This window comes from Heterodontus francisci, unplaced genomic scaffold (genome assembly GCF_036365525.1).
Source record: "Heterodontus francisci isolate sHetFra1 unplaced genomic scaffold, sHetFra1.hap1 HAP1_SCAFFOLD_447, whole genome shotgun sequence".
NCBI classification, from domain to species: domain Eukaryota; kingdom Metazoa; phylum Chordata; class Chondrichthyes; order Heterodontiformes; family Heterodontidae; genus Heterodontus; species Heterodontus francisci.
Genome location: NW_027142088.1, coordinates 1399269 through 1409558, shown reverse-complemented (window position 1 = coordinate 1409558; position 10290 = coordinate 1399269).

The window sequence follows — 10290 nt, the reverse complement described above, 5'->3', positions numbered from 1 at the left end:
ATTTAACAATTAACTGGAATATTATCACCTGTGTATTAGTGATGACATCTAATTTAACAATTAACTGGAATATTATCACCTGTGTATTAGTGATGACATCTAATTTAACAATTAACTGGAATATTATCACCTGTGTATTAGTGATGACATCTAATTTAACAATTAACTGGAATATTATCACCTGTGTATTAGTGATGACATCTAATTTAACAATTAACTGGAATATTATCACCTGTGTATTAGTGATGACATCTAATTTAACAATTAACTGGAATATTATCACCTGTGTATTAGTGATGACATCTAATTTAACAATTAACTGGAATATTATCACCTGTGTATTAGTGATGACATCTAATTTAACAATTAACTGGAATATTATCACCTGTGTATTAGTGATGACATCTAATTTAACAATTAACTGGAATATTATCACCTGTGTATTAGTGATGACATCTAATTTAACAATTAACTGGAATATTATCACCTGTGTATTAGTGATGACATCTAATTTAACAATTAACTGGAATATTATCACCTGTGTATTAGTGATGACATCTAATTTAACAATTAACTGGAATATTATCACCTGTGTATTAGTGATGACATCTAATTTAACAATTAACTGGAATATTATCACCTGTGTATTAGTGATGACATCTAATTTAACAATTAACTGGAATATTATCACCTGTGTATTAGTGATGACATCTAATTTAACAATTAACTGGAATATTATCACCTGTGTATTAGTGATGATATCTAATTTAACAATTAACTGGAATATTATCACCTGTGTATTAGTGATGATATCTAATTTAACAATTAACTGGAATATTATCACCTGTGTATTAGTGATGATATCTAATTTAACAATTAACTGGAATATTATCCCCTGTGTATTAGTGATGATATCTAATTTAACAATTAACTGGAATATTATCACCTGTGTATTAGTGATGACATCTAATTTAACAATTAACTGGAATATTATCACCTGTGTATTAGTGATGATATCTAATTTAACAATTAACTGGAATATTATCACCTGTGTATTAGTGATGATATCTAATTTAACAATTAACTGGAATATTATCCTCTGTGTATTAGTGATGATATCTAATTTAACAATTAACTGGAATATTATCACCTGTGTATTAGTGATGATATCTAATTTAACAATTAACTGGAATATTATCACCTGTGTATTAGTGATGACATCTAATTTAACAATTAACTGGAATATTATCACCTGTGTATTAGTGATGACATCTAATTTAACAATTAACTGGAATATTATCACCTGTGTATTAGTGATGACATCTAATTTAACAATTAACTGGAATATTATCACCTGTGTATTAGTGATGATATCTAATTTAACAATTAACTGGAATATTATCACCTGTGTATTAGTGATGATATCTAATTTAACAATTAACTGGAATATTATCACCTGTGTATTAGTGATGACATCTAATTTAACAATTAACTGGAATATTATCACCTGTGTATTAGTGATGATATCTAATTTAACAATTAACTGGAATATTATCACCTGTGTATTAGTGATGACATCTAATTTAACAATTAACTGGAATATTATCACCTGTGTATTAGTGATGATATCTAATTTAACAATTAACTGGAATATTATCACCTGTGTATTAGTGATGATATCTAATTTAACAATTAACTGGAATATTATCACCTGTGTATTAGTGATGATATCTAATTTAACAATTAACTGGAATATTATCACCTGTGTATTAGTGATGATATCTAATTTAACAATTAACTGGAATATTATCACCTGTGTATTAGTGATGATATCTAATTTAACAATTAACTGGAATATTATCACCTGTGTATTAGTGATGACATCTAATTTAACAATTAACTGGAATATTATCACCTGTGTATTAGTGATGATATCTAATTTAACAATTAACTGGAATATTATCACCTGTGTATTAGTGATGACATCTAATTTAACAATTAACTGGAATATTATCACCTGTGTATTAGTGATGACATCTAATTTAACAATTAACTGGAATATTATCACCTGTGTATTAGTGATGACATCTAATTTAACAATTAACTGGAATATTATCACCTGTGTATTAGTGATGATATCTAATTTAACAATTAACTGGAATATTATCACCTGTGTATTAGTGATGATATCTAATTTAACAATTAACTGGAATATTATCACCTGTGTATTAGTGATGACATCTAATTTAACAATTAACTGGAATATTATCACCTGTGTATTAGTGATGACATCTAATTTAACAATTAACTGGAATATTATCACCTGTGTATTCGTGATGATATCTAATTTAACAATTAACTGGAATATTATCACCTGTGTATTAGTGATGATATCTAATTTAACAATTAACTGGAATATTATCACCTGTGTATTAGTGATGATATCTAATTTAACAATTAACTGGAATATTATCACCTGTGTATTAGTGATGATATCTAATTTAACAATTAACTGGAATATTATCCCCTGTGTATTAGTGATGATATCTAATTTAACAATTAACTGGAATATTATCACCTGTGTATTAGTGATGACATCTAATTTAACAATTAACTGGAATATTATCACCTGTGTATTAGTGATGACATCTAATTTAACAATTAACTGGAATATTATCACCTGTGTATTAGTGATGATATCTAATTTAACAATTAACTGGAATATTATCCTCTGTGTATTAGTGATGATATCTAATTTAACAATTAACTGGAATATTATCCTCTGTGTATTAGTGATGACATCTAATTTAACAATTAACTGGAATATTATCCCCTGTGTATTAGTGATGACATCTAATTTAACAATTATCTGGAATAATATCACCTGTGTATTAGTGATGATATCTAATTTAACAATTAACTGGAATATTATCCCCTGTGTATTAGTGATGATATCTAATTTAACAATTAACTGGAATATTATCACCTGTGTATTAGTGATGACATCTAATTTAACAATTAACTGGAATATTATCACCTGTGTATTAGTGATGACATCTAATTTAACAATTAACTGGAATATTATCACCTGTGTATTAGTGATGATATCTAATTTAACAATTAACTGGAATATTATCCTCTGTGTATTAGTGATGATATCTAATTTAACAATTAACTGGAATATTATCCTCTGTGTATTAGTGATGACATCTAATTTAACAATTAACTGGAATATTATCCCCTGTGTATTAGTGATGACATCTAATTTAACAATTATCTGGAATATTATCACCTGTGTATTAGTGATGATATCTAATTTAACAATTAACTGGAATATTATCACCTGTGTATTAGTGATGATATCTAATTTAACAATTAACTGGAATATTATCACCTGTGTATTAGTGATGATATCTAATTTAACAATTAACTGGAATATTATCACCTGTGTATTAGTGATGACATCTAATTTAACAATTAACTGGAATATTATCACCTGTGTATTAGTGATGATATCTAATTTAACAATTAACTGGAATATTATCACCTGTGTATTAGTGATGACATCTAATTTAACAATTAACTGGAATATTATCACCTGTGTATTAGTGATGACATCTAATTTAACAATTAACTGGAATATTATCACCTGTGTATTAGTGATGACATCTAATTTAACAATTAACTGGAATATTATCACCTGTGTATTAGTGATGATATCTAATTTAACAATTAACTGGAATATTATCACCTGTGTATTAGTGATGATATCTAATTTAACAATTAACTGGAATATTATCACCTGTGTATTAGTGATGACATCTAATTTAACAATTAACTGGAATATTATCACCTGTGTATTAGTGATGACATCTAATTTAACAATTAACTGGAATATTATCACCTGTGTATTAGTGATGACATCTAATTTAACAATTAACTGGAATATTATCACCTGTGTATTAGTGATGATATCTAATTTAACAATTAACTGGAATATTATCACCTGTGTATTAGTGATGATATCTAATTTAACAATTAACTGGAATATTATCACCTGTGTATTAGTGATGATATCTAATTTAACAATTAACTGGAATATTATCCCCTGTGTATTAGTGATGATATCTAATTTAACAATTAACTGGAATATTATCACCTGTGTATTAGTGATGACATCTAATTTAACAATTAACTGGAATATTATCACCTGTGTATTAGTGATGACATCTAATTTAACAATTAACTGGAATATTATCACCTGTGTATTAGTGATGATATCTAATTTAACAATTAACTGGAATATTATCCTCTGTGTATTAGTGATGATATCTAATTTAACAATTAACTGGAATATTATCCTCTGTGTATTAGTGATGACATCTAATTTAACAATTAACTGGAATATTATCCCCTGTGTATTAGTGATGACATCTAATTTAACAATTATCTGGAATATTATCACCTGTGTATTAGTGATGATATCTAATTTAACAATTAACTGGAATATTATCACCTGTGTATTAGTGATGATATCTAATTTAACAATTAACTGGAATATTATCACCTGTGTATTAGTGATGATATCTAATTTAACAATTAACTGGAATATTATCACCTGTGTATTAGTGATGACATCTAATTTAACAATTAACTGGAATATTATCACCTGTGTATTAGTGATGATATCTAATTTAACAATTAACTGGAATATTATCACCTGTGTATTAGTGATGACATCTAATTTAACAATTAACTGGAATATTATCACCTGTGTATTAGTGATGACATCTAATTTAACAATTAACTGGAATATTATCACCTGTGTATTAGTGATGACATCTAATTTAACAATTAACTGGAATATTATCACCTGTGTATTAGTGATGATATCTAATTTAACAATTAACTGGAATATTATCACCTGTGTATTAGTGATGATATCTAATTTAACAATTAACTGGAATATTATCACCTGTGTATTAGTGATGACATCTAATTTAACAATTAACTGGAATATTATCACCTGTGTATTGGTGATGACATCTAATTTAACAATTAACTGGAATATTATCACCTGTGTATTAGTGATGACATCTAATTTAACAATTAACTGGAATATTATCACCTGTGTATTAGTGATGACATCTAATTTAACAATTAACTGGAATATTATCACCTGTGTATTAGTGATGATATCTAATTTAACAATTAACTGGAATATTATCACCTGTGTATTAGTGATGATATCTAATTTAACAATTAACTGGAATATTATCACCTGTGTATTAGTGATGACATCTAATTTAACAATTAACTGGAATATTATCACCTGTGTATTAGTGATGATATCTAATTTAACAATTAACTGGAATATTATCACCTGTGTATTAGTGATGATATCTAATTTAACAATTAACTGGAATATTATCACCTGTGTATTAGTGATGACATCTAATTTAACAATTAACTGGAATATTATCACCTGTGTATTAGTGATGATATCTAATTTAACAATTAACTGGAATATTATCACCTGTGTATTAGTGATGACATCTAATTTAACAATTAACTGGAATATTATCACCTGTGTATTAGTGATGACATCTAATTTAACAATTAACTGGAATATTATCACCTGTGTATTAGTGATGATATCTAATTTAACAATTAACTGGAATATTATCACCTGTGTATTAGTGATGATATCTAATTTAACAATTAACTGGAATATTATCACCTGTGTATTAGTGATGACATCTAATTTAACAATTAACTGGAATATTATCACCTGTGTATTAGTGATGATATCTAATTTAACAATTAACTGGAATATTATCACCTGTGTATTAGTGATGATATCTAATTTAACAATTAACTGGAATATTATCACCTGTGTATTAGTGATGACATCTAATTTAACAATTAACTGGAATATTATCACCTGTGTATTAGTGATGATATCTAATTTAACAATTAACTGGAATATTATCACCTGTGTATTAGTGATGATATCTAATTTAACAATTAACTGGAATATTATCACCTGTGTATTAGTGATGACATCTAATTTAACAATTAACTGGAATATTATCACCTGTGTATTAGTGATGATATCTAATTTAACAATTAACTGGAATATTATCACCTGTGTATTAGTGATGACATCTAATTTAACAATTAACTGGAATATTATCACCTGTGTATTAGTGATGACATCTAATTTAACAATTAACTGGAATATTATCACCTGTGTATTAGTGATGATATCTAATTTAACAATTAACTGGAATATTATCACCTGTGTATTAGTGATGATATCTAATTTAACAATTAACTGGAATATTATCACCTGTGTATTAGTGATGATATCTAATTTAACAATTAACTGGAATATTATCACCTGTGTATTAGTGATGATATCTAATTTAACAATTAACTGGAATATTATCACCTGTGTATTAGTGATGATATCTAATTTAACAATTAACTGGAATATTATCACCTGTGTATCAGTGATGATATCTAATTTAACAATTAACTGGAATATTATCCCCTGTGTATTAGTGATGATATCTAATTTAACAATTAACTGGAATATTATCACCTGTGTATTAGTGATGACATCTAATTTAACAATTAACTGGAATATTATCACCTGTGTATTAGTGATGATATCTAATTTAACAATTAACTGGAATATTATCCTCTGTGTATTAGTGATGATATCTAATTTAACAATTAACTGGAATATTATCCTCTGTGTATTAGTGATGACATCTAATTTAACAATTAACTGGAATATTATCCCCTGTGTATTAGTGATGACATCTAATTTAACAATTATCTGGAATATTATCACCTGTGTATTAGTGATGATATCTAATTTAACAATTAACTGGAATATTATCACCTGTGTATTAGTGATGATATCTAATTTAACAATTAACTGGAATATTATCACCTGTGTATTAGTGATGATATCTAATTTAACAATTAACTGGAATATTATCACCTGTGTATTAGTGATGACATCTAATTTAACAATTAACTGGAATATTATCACCTGTGTATTAGTGATGATATCTAATTTAACAATTAACTGGAATATTATCACCTGTGTATTAGTGATGACATCTAATTTAACAATTAACTGGAATATTATCACCTGTGTATTAGTGATGACATCTAATTTAACAATTAACTGGAATATTATCACCTGTGTATTAGTGATGACATCTAATTTAACAATTAACTGGAATATTATCACCTGTGTATTAGTGATGATATCTAATTTAACAATTAACTGGAATATTATCACCTGTGTATTAGTGATGATATCTAATTTAACAATTAACTGGAATATTATCACCTGTGTATTAGTGATGACATCTAATTTAACAATTAACTGGAATATTATCACCTGTGTATTAGTGATGACATCTAATTTAACAATTAACTGGAATATTATCACCTGTGTATTGGTGATGATATCTAATTTAACAATTAACTGGAATATTATCACCTGTGTATTAGTGATGACATCTAATTTAACAATTAACTGGAATATTATCACCTGTGTATTAGTGATGACATCTAATTTAACAATTAACTGGAATATTATCACCTGTGTATTAGTGATGATATCTAATTTAACAATTAACTGGAATATTATCACCTGTGTATTAGTGATGATATCTAATTTAACAATTAACTGGAATATTATCACCTGTGTATTAGTGATGATATCTAATTTAACAATTAACTGGAATATTATCACCTGTGTATTAGTGATGACATCTAATTTAACAATTAACTGGAATATTATCACCTGTGTATTAGTGATGATATCTAATTTAACAATTAACTGGAATATTATCACCTGTGTATTAGTGATGACATCTAATTTAACAATTAACTGGAATATTATCACCTGTGTATTAGTGATGATATCTAATTTAACAATTAACTGGAATATTATCACCTGTGTATTAGTGATGACATCTAATTTAACAATTAACTGGAATATTATCACCTGTGTATTAGTGATGATATCTAATTTAACAATTAACTGGAATATTATCACCTGTGTATTAGTGATGATATCTAATTTAACAATTAACTGGAATATTATCACCTGTGTATTAGTGATGACATCTAATTTAACAATTAACTGGAATATTATCACCTGTGTATTAGTGATGACATCTAATTTAACAATTAACTGGAATATTATCACCTGTGTATTAGTGATGACATCTAATTTAACAATTAACTGGAATATTATCACCTGTGTATTAGTGATGATATCTAATTTAACAATTAACTGGAATATTATCACCTGTGTATTAGTGATGACATCTAATTTAACAATTAACTGGAATATTATCACCTGTGTATTAGTGATGATATCTAATTTAACAATTAACTGGAATATTATCACCTGTGTATTAGTGATGACATCTAATTTAACAATTAACTGGAATATTATCACCTGTGTATTAGTGATGACATCTAATTTAACAATTAACTGGAATATTATCACCTGTGTATTAGTGATGACATCTAATTTAACAATTAACTGGAATATTATCACCTGTGTATTAGTGATGATATCTAATTTAACAATTAACTGGAATATTATCACCTGTGTATTAGTGATGATATCTAATTTAACAATTAACTGGAATATTATCACCTGTGTATTAGTGATGATATCTAATTTAACAATTAACTGGAATATTATCCCCTGTGTATTAGTGATGATATCTAATTTAACAATTAACTGGAATATTATCACCTGTGTATTAGTGATGACATCTAATTTAACAATTAACTGGAATATTATCACCTGTGTATTAGTGATGACATCTAATTTAACAATTAACTGGAATATTATCACCTGTGTATTAGTGATGACATCTAATTTAACAATTAACTGGAATATTATCCTCTGTGTATTAGTGATGATATCTAATTTAACAATTAACTGGAATATTATCCTCTGTGTATTAGTGATGACATCTAATTTAACAATTAACTGGAATATTATCCCCTGTGTATTAGTGATGACATCTAATTTAACAATTATCTGGAATATTATCACCTGTGTATTAGTGATGATATCTAATTTAACAATTAACTGGAATATTATCACCTGTGTATTAGTGATGATATCTAATTTAACAATTAACTGGAATATTATCACCTGTGTATTAGTGATGATATCTAATTTAACAATTAACTGGAATATTATCACCTGTGTATTAGTGATGACATCTAATTTAACAATTAACTGGAATATTATCACCTGTGTATTAGTGATGATATCTAATTTAACAATTAACTGGAATATTATCACCTGTGTATTAGTGATGACATCTAATTTAACAATTATCTGGAATATTATCACCTGTGTATTAGTAATGACATCTAATTTAACAATTAACTGGAATATTATCACCTGTGTATTAGTGATGACATCTAATTTAACAATTAACTGGAATATTATCACCTGTGTATTAGTGATGATATCTAATTTAACAATTAACTGGAATATTATCACCTGTGTATTAGTGATGATATCTAATTTAACAATTAACTGGAATATTATCACCTGTGTATTAGTGATGACATCTAATTTAACAATTAACTGGAATATTATCACCTGTGTATTAGTGATGACATCTAATTTAACAATTAACTGGAATATTATCACCTGTGTATTGGTGATGATATCTAATTTAACAATTAACTGGAATATTATCACCTGTGTATTAGTGATGACATCTAATTTAACAATTAACTGGAATATTATCACCTGTGTATTAGTGATGATATCTAATTTAACAATTAACTGGAATATTATCACCTGTGTATTAGTGATGATATCTAATTTAACAATTAACTGGAATATTATCACCTGTGTATTAGTGATGACATCTAATTTAACAATTAACTGGAATATTATCACCTGTGTATTAGTGATGATATCTAATTTAACAATTAACTGGAATATTATCACCTGTGTATTAGTGATGACATCTAATTTAACAATTAACTGGAATATTATCACCTGTGTATTAGTGATGATATCTAATTTAACAATTAACTGGAATATTATCACCTGTGTATTAGTGATGATATCTAATTTAACAATTAACTGGAATATTATCACCTGTGTATTAGTGATGACATCTAATTTAACAATTAACTGGAATATTATCCCCTGTGTATTAGTGATGACATCTAATTTAACAATTAACTGGAATATTATCACCTGTGTATTAG